A 13775-nucleotide genomic window follows, 5' to 3' on the forward strand; every position below is an offset into this window, starting at 1 on the left:
TAATGCTTAAAGCGAAATAATAAAAGTGTAATATTCCTTTAAATTTCGTACCTGGGGGGTGTGTATGGTATGCCTGTAAAGGGGGTGCATGTTTCCCATGTTTAGAACAGTCTGACAGCAAAATTACATTTCAAAGGAAAAAAGTCATTTAAAACTACTTGCGGTTATTAATGAATTGTCGGTTCGACAATACACATAAAAGTTCATTGATAAAAATGGCATGGGATTTCCCCACAGGGGAACCCCGCACCAAAATAAAAAAAATGGTGTGGGGGTCCCCCTCAAAATCCAGACCCTGATTTTAGGAGGAACCCCGCTACGAAATTTAAAATGGTGTGGGGTCCCTCCAAAAATCCAAAGCATGCAACCTGGCAGTCCGCAGGAAAAAAGAGGGGGGGGGACGAGAGAGCGCACCCCCCCACCTGAACCGTACCAGGCCACATGCTCTCAACATTGGGAGGGTGCTTTGAGGTAGCCCCCCAAAGCACCTTGTCCCCATGTTGATGGGGAGTAGGTCCTTATCTCCACAACCCTTGGCCGGTGGTAGTGGGGGGTCTGCGGGAGGGGGGGGCTTATCAAAATCTGGAAGCCTCCTTTAACAAGGAGACCCCAGATCCCACCCCCTGTGTGAATTGGTAATGTTGAGGGCATGTGGCCTGGTACGGTTCAGGAGGGGGGGCGCTCTTTCTCCTCCTTTTCCTGCGGCCTGCCAGGTTGCATGCTCGGATAAGGGTCTGGTATGGATTTTTGGGGGGACCCCACGCCATTTTTTTTATTTTGGCCCGGGGTTCCCCTTAACTAGCCATACCAGACCTGAAGGGCCTGGTATGGAATTTAGGGATACCCCCACGCATTTTTTTTAAATTTTGGTTCGGGGTTCCCCTGTGGGGAAATCCCATGCTGTTTTTATCAATGAACTTTTATGTGTATTGTCGGACTGACAATTCATTAACAGCCGCGAGTAGTTTTAAATGACTTTTTCCTTTCAAATGTCATTTTGCTGTCAGACTGTTCTAAATATGGGAAACATGCACCCCTTTACTGGCATACTATAGACATCCCCCAGGTACAAAATTTAAAGGAATATTACACTTTTATTGTTTCACTTTAAGCATTAAAATCACTGCTCCCGAAAAAATGGCTGTTTTTAAAACTTGTTTGCATTGATACATGTTCCCTGGGGCAGGACCCAGGTCCCCAAACACTTTTTATGAAAATACCATTCATATAAGCCTTTCAAATTAGCACTTTTGATTTCTCCCATAGACTTTTAAAGGGTGTTCCGCTGCTTCCGAATTTGCCGCAAACACCCTAAATTGTTCGCTGTTTGGCGAACTAGCGAATAGCCGATGTTCGAGTCGAACCTGAGTTTGACTCGAACTCGAAGCTCATCCCTAATGAAGAGTACTGTTTATCACTCATTTCAGGATCAGACAATAAGATCCACTCTTGAGAGGCTTTCAGTCAGAGATCACTGGGGGTGTTTTTGGCATCGACAAAGATGTTACATATAAAAGGGTGACAAATAGTATTGTCCAGTGAACACCAGAAGTACTGCAGTACTTTCAGACAATAGGGGAGAAGGAACTTGTACAGCTTAAGGCCAAAATGAAAACCGATCCGTATTTTGGTAAAGACAAATTACATAAGGCAGAAAGATCTGCCATTACCAGCCTCAAATCTCATCACATGCCTGACGAAGGAGCCCTGCGCAGCTCCGAAACATTGCACTTATTTCTGTGATGTGATCTCTCCCAATAAAACAAACCTTTAGATGGTGATTGTTGATCCATGGTGTGCTGGCCAATATGTACACTTGCATAGTGAGAAGAGAGGCAGACAAGGGCAGCTCGGTTGGTGTTCTTAAAAGAAGATTATTATAGAGATGAGGCCTTACGCCAGTTACAAGATCCCTCCACATACCATGTCCTGAAAGGTAACCCTACTGCCCCATTTCAAACAACAATTATCCAGTTTATTAGATACAGGAGTTGAAATGGGAGTTTTGGAGTTCTAAATTAGCTCACTTTCTCTTGGTAGACTCCTGGGTGATCTGTTTTTTTTTAACCATTTGCCAGAATTGCATAAAAAAAAGTTTTTGCGGTACTGAGATGATCCATTATCGCGGGCATTGGGTCCTTGTTTTAGAGATTAGGTCAATGGATTGACCAATATCTGCAACCCTTAGTTTTGAGAGTGCCAGGCCATATTAAGGAAACAACACAGTGTTGGCACACATACTGGATGTGAAATGGAAGAACAGTTCTCAACCACTGACCATGAATGTTAAGTCCTCCATGTATTCCCCATGTTCTTGCTATTGAGACTCTTCATCTCACACATTACAGTACATATGGCATAGATTTGAGGGAATTTTTAGTTATACTATGTGTTAAAATAGCTATCTGCAATGCAGAGGTGCATCTATGGGTGCCAAGTTTTCCCCCTCCGTGGTGAACCTGTACATGGGTTGGTGGAAGGAAAAATGTACTTTTCTCCTGTACCAACCCATGTTTGGGTTATATCCAGTGGTATGAATGCTACATAGATGACCTGCTTTTGATCTGGGATAATTCAACAATGAACCATATGTCCTTCATCTCTGACAACTCTTTAAATGTAGAGTTTAGTTTAGAATGTCATTCTGACACCAACTTTTTAGATCTAACCTTGGTGGGGGGACAGTGTGTCAAACAGCATCCACACCCACACTTATTGCAAGGAGTGTGCCCATAATTCCCTATTATTGGCTTCCAGCTTCCCCCCGGCACACACTGTGTGATCCATACTAATAGGAGAATTTGTCAGAGCCAGGCGAAACTGTTCTACTTAGAAAGGATTTGACAATGAATTTACGATCATTGCTTCCGGATTAAACGAATGTCAATATAAAAAGTAGAACATTGATAGGGTATTTCGTCCGGCCTCTGTCATAGACAGGGGTGCTCTTTACAACCATCAGAAGAGAGGTAGAAACAAATGTTCTTTCACATCCAGTGATAAACAGTCCATAACTTGTGACTGCCTACTCATAGGAGTTTGGCTCTGTTAAAAACATCATAACAAAATATCTACTGACAAGGATTTGGCTCCTAATGTGTCAGCAGGGTGCAGATTTTCTAGCGGCTGTGCGGACACATTGGGTGGCATTTTGTCTCCTATCCTGTTTTAGTCCCAATGCTATAAAAGGACATGGTTATAGTCTATCAAGGACGGACATCAACGCCAATCAGCTTTTGTAATCTGTATATGGTTTATTCAGAATATACAATATCATCGGACCACAGCCTAATGCAATATGATGAAACAAGACTGAAACATACGTTTTTTTTTATACACATAATTTTGGCTCTCTAAACTATTGGTACACAAATCAAGGGAGATGGGATTTTCCCAACTGACCTTTAACCATCTTCTTGATATCAACCGTCAGCATGTTCTCATTGCTTCTTTCATAGCCAAGTCTTAACTTTAAGCACTTATGGTTACATTTATACAAACAATCAAAATAGCTGATTACAAAAACCTAAACAAAGTGTCAACAATGACATTTGGAATTTCCTAGACCACATGTCTCTTAAGCCCCATACACACTATTAGATTTTCTGCAGATTTCTGTCTTCAGATATAACAAAAGCATGTAGTTCAAGAGCCTGCCTGATTGCATAAAAATTGAGACTCTAATGCCGCGTACACACGGTCAGACTTTTCGTCTACAAAAGTCCGACAGCCTGTCCGACAGACTTCCGGCGGACTTCCGGCGGACTTTCCGCGGACTTGCAGCAGACTTTCTAACGAACGGACTTGCCTACACATGACCACACAAAAGTCCGACGGATTCGTACGTGATGACGTACACCGGACTAAAATAAGGAAGTTCATAGCCAGTAGCCAATAGCTGCCCTAGCATGGGTTTTTGTCCGTCGGACTAGCACACAGACGAGCGGATTTCGGGGTCCGTCGTAGTTACGACGTAAAGATTTGAAGCATGTTTCAAATCTAAAGTCCGTCGGATTTGAGGCTGAAAAAGTCTGCTGAAAGTCCGGAGAAGCCCACACACGATCGGATTACCAGCCAGCTTTAGTCCGTCGGCGTCCGTTGGACTTTTGTAGACGAAAAGTTCGACCGTGTGTACGCGGCATTAGAGCCCATTCACACAGGGGCAACACGACTTCCAGCACGACTTTGGGAGGCAACTTGGACACGACTTGAGTATGAATCACAGCACGACTTGGGGCAACTTACAACACAACTTGAAGTCGCCTCCAGGACAGGGAACTTTACAAGTGGCCAATCAGAGCTTAGCAGCTGTTTGTGAGAAGGAGGAGGCTGGCTGTTTAGTGGAGGAAATTACTTTGTTTCCTTTCTGCTTCCTGTAAAGTTGCCTCAGTATGAACAGTGATCAGACTTGGAGGCAACTTCCATTGAAATCAATGGGTACAAGTTGCCTTCAAGTCGGATTGAAGTAGTACAGGAACCTTTTCTGAAGTCGGAGCGACTGCAGTAGTGTGCATTAAGACAGATCCATTCACTTACATTGATTTATTCATGTAGCGCGACTTGAGGCGACTTGAAGTCGGATCCAAAGTTGCCCCTGTGTGAATGGGCTCTTAAGGTTTGACCCTCACAAATATATGGTGTTTTGGTAAATCTGAAGACAAAAATTTGCAGAAAAACCCATAGTGTGTATAGGGTCTTAGCCAACATTTCTCCGAATAGGAAAAACTTTTTTTCCTTCAAAATTGTCAGTCTTTTTTTGAAAAAACAAACAAAAAACCCCCCAGAAGTGATTAAATACCACCTAAAGAAAGCTCTATTTGTGTGAAGAAAATGATAAAAAATTTCACATGGTTACAGTGTAGCATGACCGCGCAATTCAAAGTGTGACAGCGCTGAAAGCTGAAAAATGGCCTGGGCAGGAAAGGGGTTTAAGTTCCCAATATTGAGGTGGTTAACTATGATATCTTCATTTTTGAGTCAACTTGTCAGTTACATACCACAAGTTCATATAGTTGTGACAACACGTGCCTTTTTATAACAAACATTCTAAACAGCATAGAAATGTTTCTTGTGCCACTGGAAAATAATTCTTGATTCATGACTTTAGTAATGGTGGCACTAGTATCCTTGTCAACACTGTGGATTGTATACTGTGCAACAATATGTGGGATGCACTTTGAGATCTCTTAGAACCAGGGTTAGCAAACATTCCCATGGTGCCTCATATAGTAATAACAAAAATGTGTCTAATGTTCCTAAACACTTTAAATACATCCATTGTGGCAATATGACATCTTTTGTTGTCCTGGGTTTAGAAAGAGCTAAAATTATCTCCACCACAAGCTCCTTGTACGGGAGGTTTAGTGGCTATTCAACCTCCAAACCAAAATGCCTCTAGGTATAAATCATTGTTATGATGTGGACCTTTTTAAATTATATTTGATAGAATACTGTATGTATTTGTTTTCATTTTTATGTGTGCTGTGATCAAGACTATTCACCAAAAACACGTTAGCCATTGTTGTATTTACTCGCTGATCTGCAATATTAAAGAATACCAACTATGTATTCAAAGCAAACTCCCTCATTCATCCATGTCTCCATTTTTATTTTGTTGAGAAGTCACAATCTGTGGTCTCATCACCATGATAAAACCTGGACCGCAGACCTCTGGAGGGGAGCAGGGTCCTGTTACTTCATCCAAGATGCTTCCAGCAACACTAACCCTCAGCCTCGCTGTCCTGGCCACACCCAATGCCCATCAATGACCCAGAAGATAGGGGGAAGCAGTAGGTGGTCTTGGTGGCCAGCTCCAATGGCTGGAACAACTATAGACATCAGGCTGAAGTGTGCCACGCTTATCAAATTGTCAAGCAGAAAGGCATCCCTAAAGAGCAGATCGTAGTGGTAGTGTATGACGATACCCCAGATACAGAAGAGAATACAGCTAAAGTTATCATAAACTGGAACAGAAGAGGCGTGTATGCGGGAGTGCTGAAGGACTACAGAAATAAGTTCCTCACTCCTGACAACTTTCTGGTTCTGAGAGGTGACGCAGAGGTGGTGAAGGGAAAAGGATCTGGGAAGGTGATTAAGGGTAGATCCAAGAACCATATATTTATGTACGTCACTAATTACAGAGCTCCAGGTCTGCTGGCCTTTCCCAATAATGACCTCCACTTCAAGGAACTGAACAAGACCATTCAGTACATGTATAACAAGAAGTACAAAAAGATGGTTCTATACATCGAGGTCTGTGAATTGGGCTCCCTCATAAGTCACGTACCCAACATTGACATTTACTCCACCACAGTCACCAACCCCCCACGAGTCCTCTTACACCTGTTATGGCGATAAGCGAGAAACAAACCTTTGCTATCTTTACAGCGTCAGCTAGAGGATCTATCCAATAAGACACTTACACAAACAGTTTTTACTGGTGAAGCAACACACCAATACCAGTCATGTAATGCAGTATGGGAACCACACTATTTCCAAGATGAATGTGAGCCAGTTCCAGGGTAGAGCTAAAACAGTTCCCCCTCACATGCTACCACTAAGACTGTTGCCGAAACTCGTCAGCTAATTTGCTTATCACTTCATGAGGCCCGGGATGTACTGACCAGGATAAAGGTCCTACAGGAAGCCAAAGCCTTGATAAAAGGAATTGGTAAACCTGTATACTCTGTGTGATATGTTCTAATGTTACTATTTAAAGGCTCGCCAGGTTGGGTATTTCCTTGGAGGGTTTTTATGCTATTTTCAAAGAAAAAAAATTAAACCAAAAAAATAAATGTGTGCACTGCAAGTACACTGCAAGGTGTGTGTTTATGCGGGGGGGGGGGGGGGGGGGGGTGGTAGGAGGTTATGGGGAAGGGTATGGAGGCAGGGTGTTGAGGTGTATACATTTGAAAAGAAAAATGAGAAAGCCTCATTCAAATAGAAAAAAAAAAAAAATAAAAATAAAAAAAAAAAAACAACTTAACTCAGTGTAATCTTTCCACCTATAGAATGATGTTTCAAAGGAACCTAGGGGTGTTTGCAGGTTAGACACCTGGAAGTTATATGCTTCCACGTCACAGGCATTAAACTCAGCACAGACCGACACGTTGGTACATTGTGAAGGTCACAGGGAGACCCTAGGAAGCAAGGAGGCTGCGCTCTCAAAGAGTGGATCGAGTTTTCTGATGTGAATCAGGAGCACTGTATGCCAGGGCTCACGGTGAGGAAGGATCAAACCCATGACCTGAAGGAGATGGTGGCCAAGGTAAGCGGATTACTGGTACCTGCCGAAGGAGAGGAGGATTCTTATTTAAGGTGCTCATATCTGCTCTGGTCCACCTTTCTGGGCTTATTCAGATCTTGTATTTCTCTCCTTAATGTTCCAAGCATGCTCGTGTTCCAAATCTCACTTTTAGAGCTGATTAATCCATTTTTAAATGCCATTAAAAGCTACCTTAAAAGTGAAAAACAACAAGCAAATACCTAAAACACGTGCACAACTTTTTCAATACTGTATGTTTTCTATGCAAATCACCAATGATATACAGTAAAACCTTGGTTTGAGAGAGTTTTGTCATGTGAAAACTAGAGTGTAAAAAAATAATAGAGGAGCCTCTAAGTGTAACAATATGGTTACATTTAATGAAGGTACAACGTTTAGCAACTTATTGCTACACTTAGAGGTGCCTCTCTTCTCTTTTATACCCTGTAAAAAAATGCTTTGATTTTAAGCGCACTACCCCCGTAGGAGCTGCTGGGTAGTTCATTCCTTTCTCCCAGTTGGTTCCATTGCCCCCCCCCCCCACACTCCCCTGCATTAATCACACAGAAAACAGTCTTGAACAAAAAGAACGATAACTTTATTCTTTCCCATATCACGCTGCAGAAAGAATGTATAACAAATTCTTTTAGAGATATGAACTGCCTTATTCACTTGGTTCCTGTAATGGACTGCACATCTTCTCCCTCCTGTTCACCACTACCTCCCAACCGACACAGAATCTTCAATTTAAATCCCAAGAACTATACTCTGAATAGAGTTCCCGGACCAGCACCCTCAGCCTATGAAGATAAATGCTTCTATGGGTATGCACTCATGTGTACATTTGAGCGACCATCCATGTTTGCCAAAAGAAGGTCCTCTCCCAATTCCTTTTTTTCTGTTGGGGGTAGCAGCCTCTCCTTTTAGATGTTGCAGGTTCCCGCAGTTGTTTCCTCCATCCCTCCTCCTGTTAAGGCAGGTTCCTCTCCCCAAAAGGGGAGAGTTCTTTAACTGTATCAGTGGCTACATTCTGTACTCCTTTGCTGTCCTCTTCCCATCAGCAAGCACGAAGCCCCAGGAAGCATGTGACCCACAGTTACATAGGCCTGTTAGGCTAAGGGTGACCTATACCACTAACTACATCCTTTATCAAATCAACCTGTCCTCCAGCACCTCTCACTGGTCAGACTAGGCGTCACTTTAGCAGAATGCAGGTGGTCACACCTCCCCATCCTACACTATCATTCCTCCCCAATAAATCAAACCCAGCCAGGCCTATACCAAACAGGGTAACGCTTGACATTTACACTCATCTCTAAACCTCTCTAACCTTTTAGCACACACCTAAGTAGGTGGGCGCTACAGATATAAAAGTTTTTTGGATTATAAGCATGTTTCTGGAACAAATTATGCTTGCAAACCAAGGTTTCACTGTACCAAAGAAAATGAGAAGCATATCCAATGATTGGTTTGAGGTTTGAATCCTCAATGATCATCTCCAGAACTCCCGCCACAGGCTTCTGGAGACAGCAAATAAGTCCTTTTGTAAAGCTATTGGTAAAGCCCAGAATGACCAAATATTGGATTTGAGGGTCAAGCTGGACATTATATATTATCTGGAAGCCGTTTTGGTATTTCAACATCTGGAGGGACCAGGGGTGGTCAAGAATATGACTGTAGGAGTGGGAAGAGAAAGTGGACCACCAATATATCACTTTCGAGCACACAGTGCCTTGTACAATCATTAGGGTCAAGTTGGATATATATTGATGAAGTAGCAGCATTCGCCTTGACAGAAAAAGAAATGAGGTTCAAGGTATATATTGGGTGAACAAAGCCAATCTTGCTGGAAAACAGAGAACACTTTCCATTTATCATTGGGACAGAACATTTACAGTTTGGAAAATGACTTAAGGAGATATCATAAGAGGTTCAGACTACCACAAGTAACAAGCCAAGTCATCAGTCCTGTATGTGAGGTGTGGACAATGTTATGAGTGTTGGGATGTCGACAGGTGCTTGGTTGCTAAATATCTTTTACACTCAAATAAGACAGCAGATCAGTGTTAGAGAGACAACAATAATGGGCACCTGTCACATCTCTACTTGTCACACAAGTCGGTTTGAGCAATACAACCAACATCCACGCAAAAACCTCAAGAACTAAAAAAAGAACCTGCATGTGTCTCCATGCAACCTTAAAAGAAAATTAGACATCCCACCAGGATCCAGAGATATTAGGGAAAAGTACTAAATGAAAAGTGGAAAACATTTCCTGAGAGCTACATTGCAAGATGTACAAAGAAATACTTGGGATCACCAGTGTTCTGGTCAGGGCTTTTGTTTTGTTTTTTTTTTAAGCTTGCAGAAGACCAATAATTTGGCTATTTTGTTGTCTTCCTGTCACTGGTCATTCTAAAAAATATTTTGCCTGCCTCCCTTTAGCTTGCTAATATGTCAGAGGGACACAGAGAAAACATGTTCTCCTCCACCCTCTGGTTTGTTGGGAAAAATATTTTCTCCAATGTGCCAGAGAGTCAAGACAATACATATTATACACCTACTGTCTGATTTTCCCCCAAGTGGAAGGCCAGTATCTCATTTTACTAGTATGAGATTTATCCATGCTCCCAGCCTCTGTTGAGCATGATGTGGAAGTTCTTCTGGATAGAATGTTCACCTTCTATTCACAAGAACTACAACAGGCAGACATACAGGAGGTACTTCATCATGGGGAAGGAATCTATCTCTCCACCCCTCAACTCACTCCATCAGTCTCCTCACGCATCACTAACTTACTAACCGACATATCTGTATGGATGTCACACCACTTCCTCAAACTCAACTTGTCCAAAACCGAGCTTATAATATTTCCTCCCCCACGTTCCTCCTCCCCCGACTTCTCTGTCAAGAGCAATGGCAAAACCATCCACCCGTCCCCACATGTCAGGGTACTAGGTGTTATCCTGGATTCTGAACTCTCCTTTCAGCCCCACATCCAATCACTTTCCAAAGCTTGCCGCCTCAACCTCCGCAACATCTCTAAACTACGTCCCTTCCTAACCAATGAAACCACAAAGCTCCTGATTCACTCCCTGGTTATCTCTCGCCTTGACTACTGCAACTCACTCCTCATTGGCTTACCTTTAAATAGACTATCCCCCCTTCAGTCCATCATGAATGCTGCTGCCAGACTCATCCACCTTACAAACCGCTCAGTGTCTGCTACCCCTCTCTGCCAATCCCTCCATTGGCTACCACTCGCCCAACGAATTAAATTCAAAATACTAACAATAAGTTACAAAGCCATCCACAACTCTGCCCCCAGCTACATCACTAACCTAGTCTCAAAATACCAACCTAAAATCGCCCTCTCCGTTCCTCCCAAGACCTCCTGCTCTCTAGCTCCCTCATCACCTCCTCCCATATCCGCCTCCAGGACTTCTCCCGAGCCTCGCCCATCCTCTGGAATTCCCTACCCCAATCTGTCAGACTGTCTCCAACTTTATCCACTTTTAGGCGATCCCTGAAAACTTTCCTCTTCAGAGAAGCCTATCCTGCCTCCATCTAACAACTGCACTATTTTCTCCATTAGCTCATCCCCCACAGCTATTACCCTTTGTATAACTTGACCCTCCCTCCTAGATTGTAAGCTCTAACGAGCAGGGCCCTCTGATTCCTCCTGTATTGAATTGAATTGTATTGTATTGTACTTGTACTGTCTGCCCTAATGTTGTAAAGCGCTGCGTAAACTGTCGGCGCTAGATAAATCCTGTATAATAATAATAATATAATAATAATAACTTAAAATGGTGGTCAGCAGTTCATTTTGAGAAGAATACTCTTCCAAATCCACGTTTTCCAAGTTTCTCACAATTCTGGATGTATAAGTACATTTACTCTGGTTATGTGCTTCTTTTTGTTCCTTATTTTCCTCATTTTTCTGCATATTGTTGAAAATCTCAAACATTTTCAATTGAAAAAAAAAAAAAAATATATTCTCTACAAAAATGTATGTATATCTATGTAAATTTGACCGGTACAATATAGACTTTTTTCACAAGAGCTAATTGTAGACTTACTATAAATTAAAAAGAACATAAAATAGAATCCTATCAAATCTTAATTTAGAATAGCAGGTATATGCAATCAAAGAATATGGCCCAATGCCAGAATTTATTACATTTCTATAGTCTATAAAAAATATCAAAAATAAAAAATACAAGGAACCACCTAGTACCAGTCAGGCTGGGAAAGATGTAATGCTAACAATGCTAGATGTCCTCCAGACAGAAAGTGAGGCGGGTTTCTATCTTACTTACTGAAGCTTTTAACGCACATTGTGAAAATCTCACAGTGTGCAGTGAAAGAGTAGGAGCTCTACAGGCACCTCTCCAGTACTGAAATGTGCCAGCTGATTGCTGGTAAGGCTGAGGTTTAGCTTTACATAATACATCAATCCAGGAGCAGCAGATCTTATTAAAGTTTTTGAGATTTGCAAGTGAACATACAAAAATTATCAGCTAAAAATTTTCCAATTCTTGATTTAAGTACATTTTTTTATTTCACAGGTTAAAGAATAGCTTTGTAGTTCACGAATAAAAGTAGAACCAGTCAGGAGTCTTTCCTCCAAGAGTTCAGCATTTCTTTCTTTTGTCTCATTCCAACATCATTGGATGCTGCAATATTATCTTCAAAACCACTTACTATTTTGTGTTTGCCCAATAACTGTCTCCTGTTGGTGATCTGTAATCTCTGACTATACCAAATGTAAATACATTAATAGGTATACATATGGCCAAATTAGTTCTCTTAGTTCTGGATAGAGTTACAGTATGAGGAGTTAAGAGGGTAAAACTCCTGTCAGTCCTTTTGGGGGAATTTATCTTCAACTTCGCTCCTGGAGATGCAACAAGAAGTGAGAGGAAGCTTTTTTTAGTTATACAACTGTGAGCTGAGCGTTTGACTTGCAGTGCGGCCCCGTTAAACTCAATGGGCAAGCTTGACAGGCGATGAACACCTGTCACTCTTGTACTTCTGAGGTAAAGATGCCCAGGCCATGGCATGTGTACAGCTCCATCTGGCTGGGTGGTAATACCATGATTTTCTTTTTACCCCCCAGCCCACCCCCCAGCCATCAAACCCTATTTGAATATTGAAGTATGTATTTTATTATATGGTGTGTTTTGTTCTATTAAATTAAGGAAATATGCATAGGAGTTATTTTAATAGGAGCCAAACATTGTTCTCTCTTCATCCAGATCAAAAAGGCTTCTGCTGCTCATGATGTGGAGATCCTCCTGAATAGGACTCCTCTCCTCCTCATCACAGAGCCTCTAGAGGATAGACTTACAGGAGAAATTTCACCTCATAAAAGCAGCGGTAGGCAACCTCGACCCTCCAGCTTTTTTGAAACTACAAGTCCCATGAGACATTGCAAGACCCTGACAATCACAGGCATGATTCCTAGAGGCAGAGGCATGATGGGATTTGTAGTTTCACCACAGCTGGAGTGCCAAGGTTGCCTACCCCTGTCATAAAAAAAATAGAGGTGGAGGATACAGGTTAGTGATATTGAAGGACACAGAAACAGTTAGGTGTGACAAAATATTTTGTGTTTTGGATGTTTTTCTTGGATTCATTTTAGGTTACACATATTCACACAAAAGTTGTAATAAATCAATACTGAACATTTCCCATTTACAGATGAGAGGATGGCATGGAAGATTATGCAAAAGAACAAGTAAAAAGAAATTTATGATGAAGAAGTTCAATGTGTCTTCCTACATTTCATCCCATCCCAACATCATTGGGAGTTCTGGCATGACCTTCAAGACCACTTCATGTTTGCCCAGGAGGTGACACCAGTTGGTGACCTGTTTTCTATAATTATACCCAATCGAAGTCTGATTCCAAATTTGAGCAATTTATGGATTTTTCTATATATACAGTATTTTCCAAGAGATGTGCCATACTACAACCCAGGCAGCGTGGCTACAAGACTGTAGTTAGGACATACCCAAGGCCACATAAATACCTCTCTATAAATAACCTGCCAAAGGCTTGGGACTGGCATAATGTCAATGGCTCAAACTAGCGCTACGCAAAACCAAACACATCCCTCAGTACTGATGATCATGTTGGGCACATGGGAGTACCAATGCAGATCACAATAACATCGAGGAAAGGGGCATGGCCATCTGCATACCTGTTTGTATAGAAAGTGATTAACTGCCATGAGGCCGGGTCTTGCGAAGGTAGAGGGATTTGGCAATATGGAAACATCCATGGTATCCCCAATGAAACTTGCAACAATACCTGGCGAAGGACCAGAAATGCAACAAATTCAACCAGTGTGGTACCTGTATGACATTTGGGCAATGCTTCTACTTGTCCAACTACATTCTGTGGAAGGTTGGAGATTACAGCATGTCAAAGGGAGGGAGCAGATGATGAAGAGAAAGCCTCCATATATTCAGACATGAGCAGCTCTCAGACCCAAAAACTGTCT

The 13775-nt window shown here is 42.1% G+C and overlaps 2 pseudogenes; both read left to right on the forward strand.

Moving 5' to 3' along the window:
* The first annotated feature begins 5754 nt into the window (after positions 1–5754).
* Positions 5755–6837, forward strand: LOC141126541 (legumain pseudogene; annotated as a pseudogene).
* A 3051-nt stretch (positions 6838–9888) lies between these two features.
* Positions 9889–13775, forward strand: part of LOC141128372 (cathepsin Z-like) — a 28281-nt pseudogene continuing 24394 nt past the window's right edge.

The sequence above is a fragment of the Aquarana catesbeiana genome, linkage group LG01 (assembly GCF_042186555.1).
Source record: "Aquarana catesbeiana isolate 2022-GZ linkage group LG01, ASM4218655v1, whole genome shotgun sequence".
Lineage (NCBI taxonomy): Eukaryota > Metazoa > Chordata > Amphibia > Anura > Ranidae > Aquarana > Aquarana catesbeiana.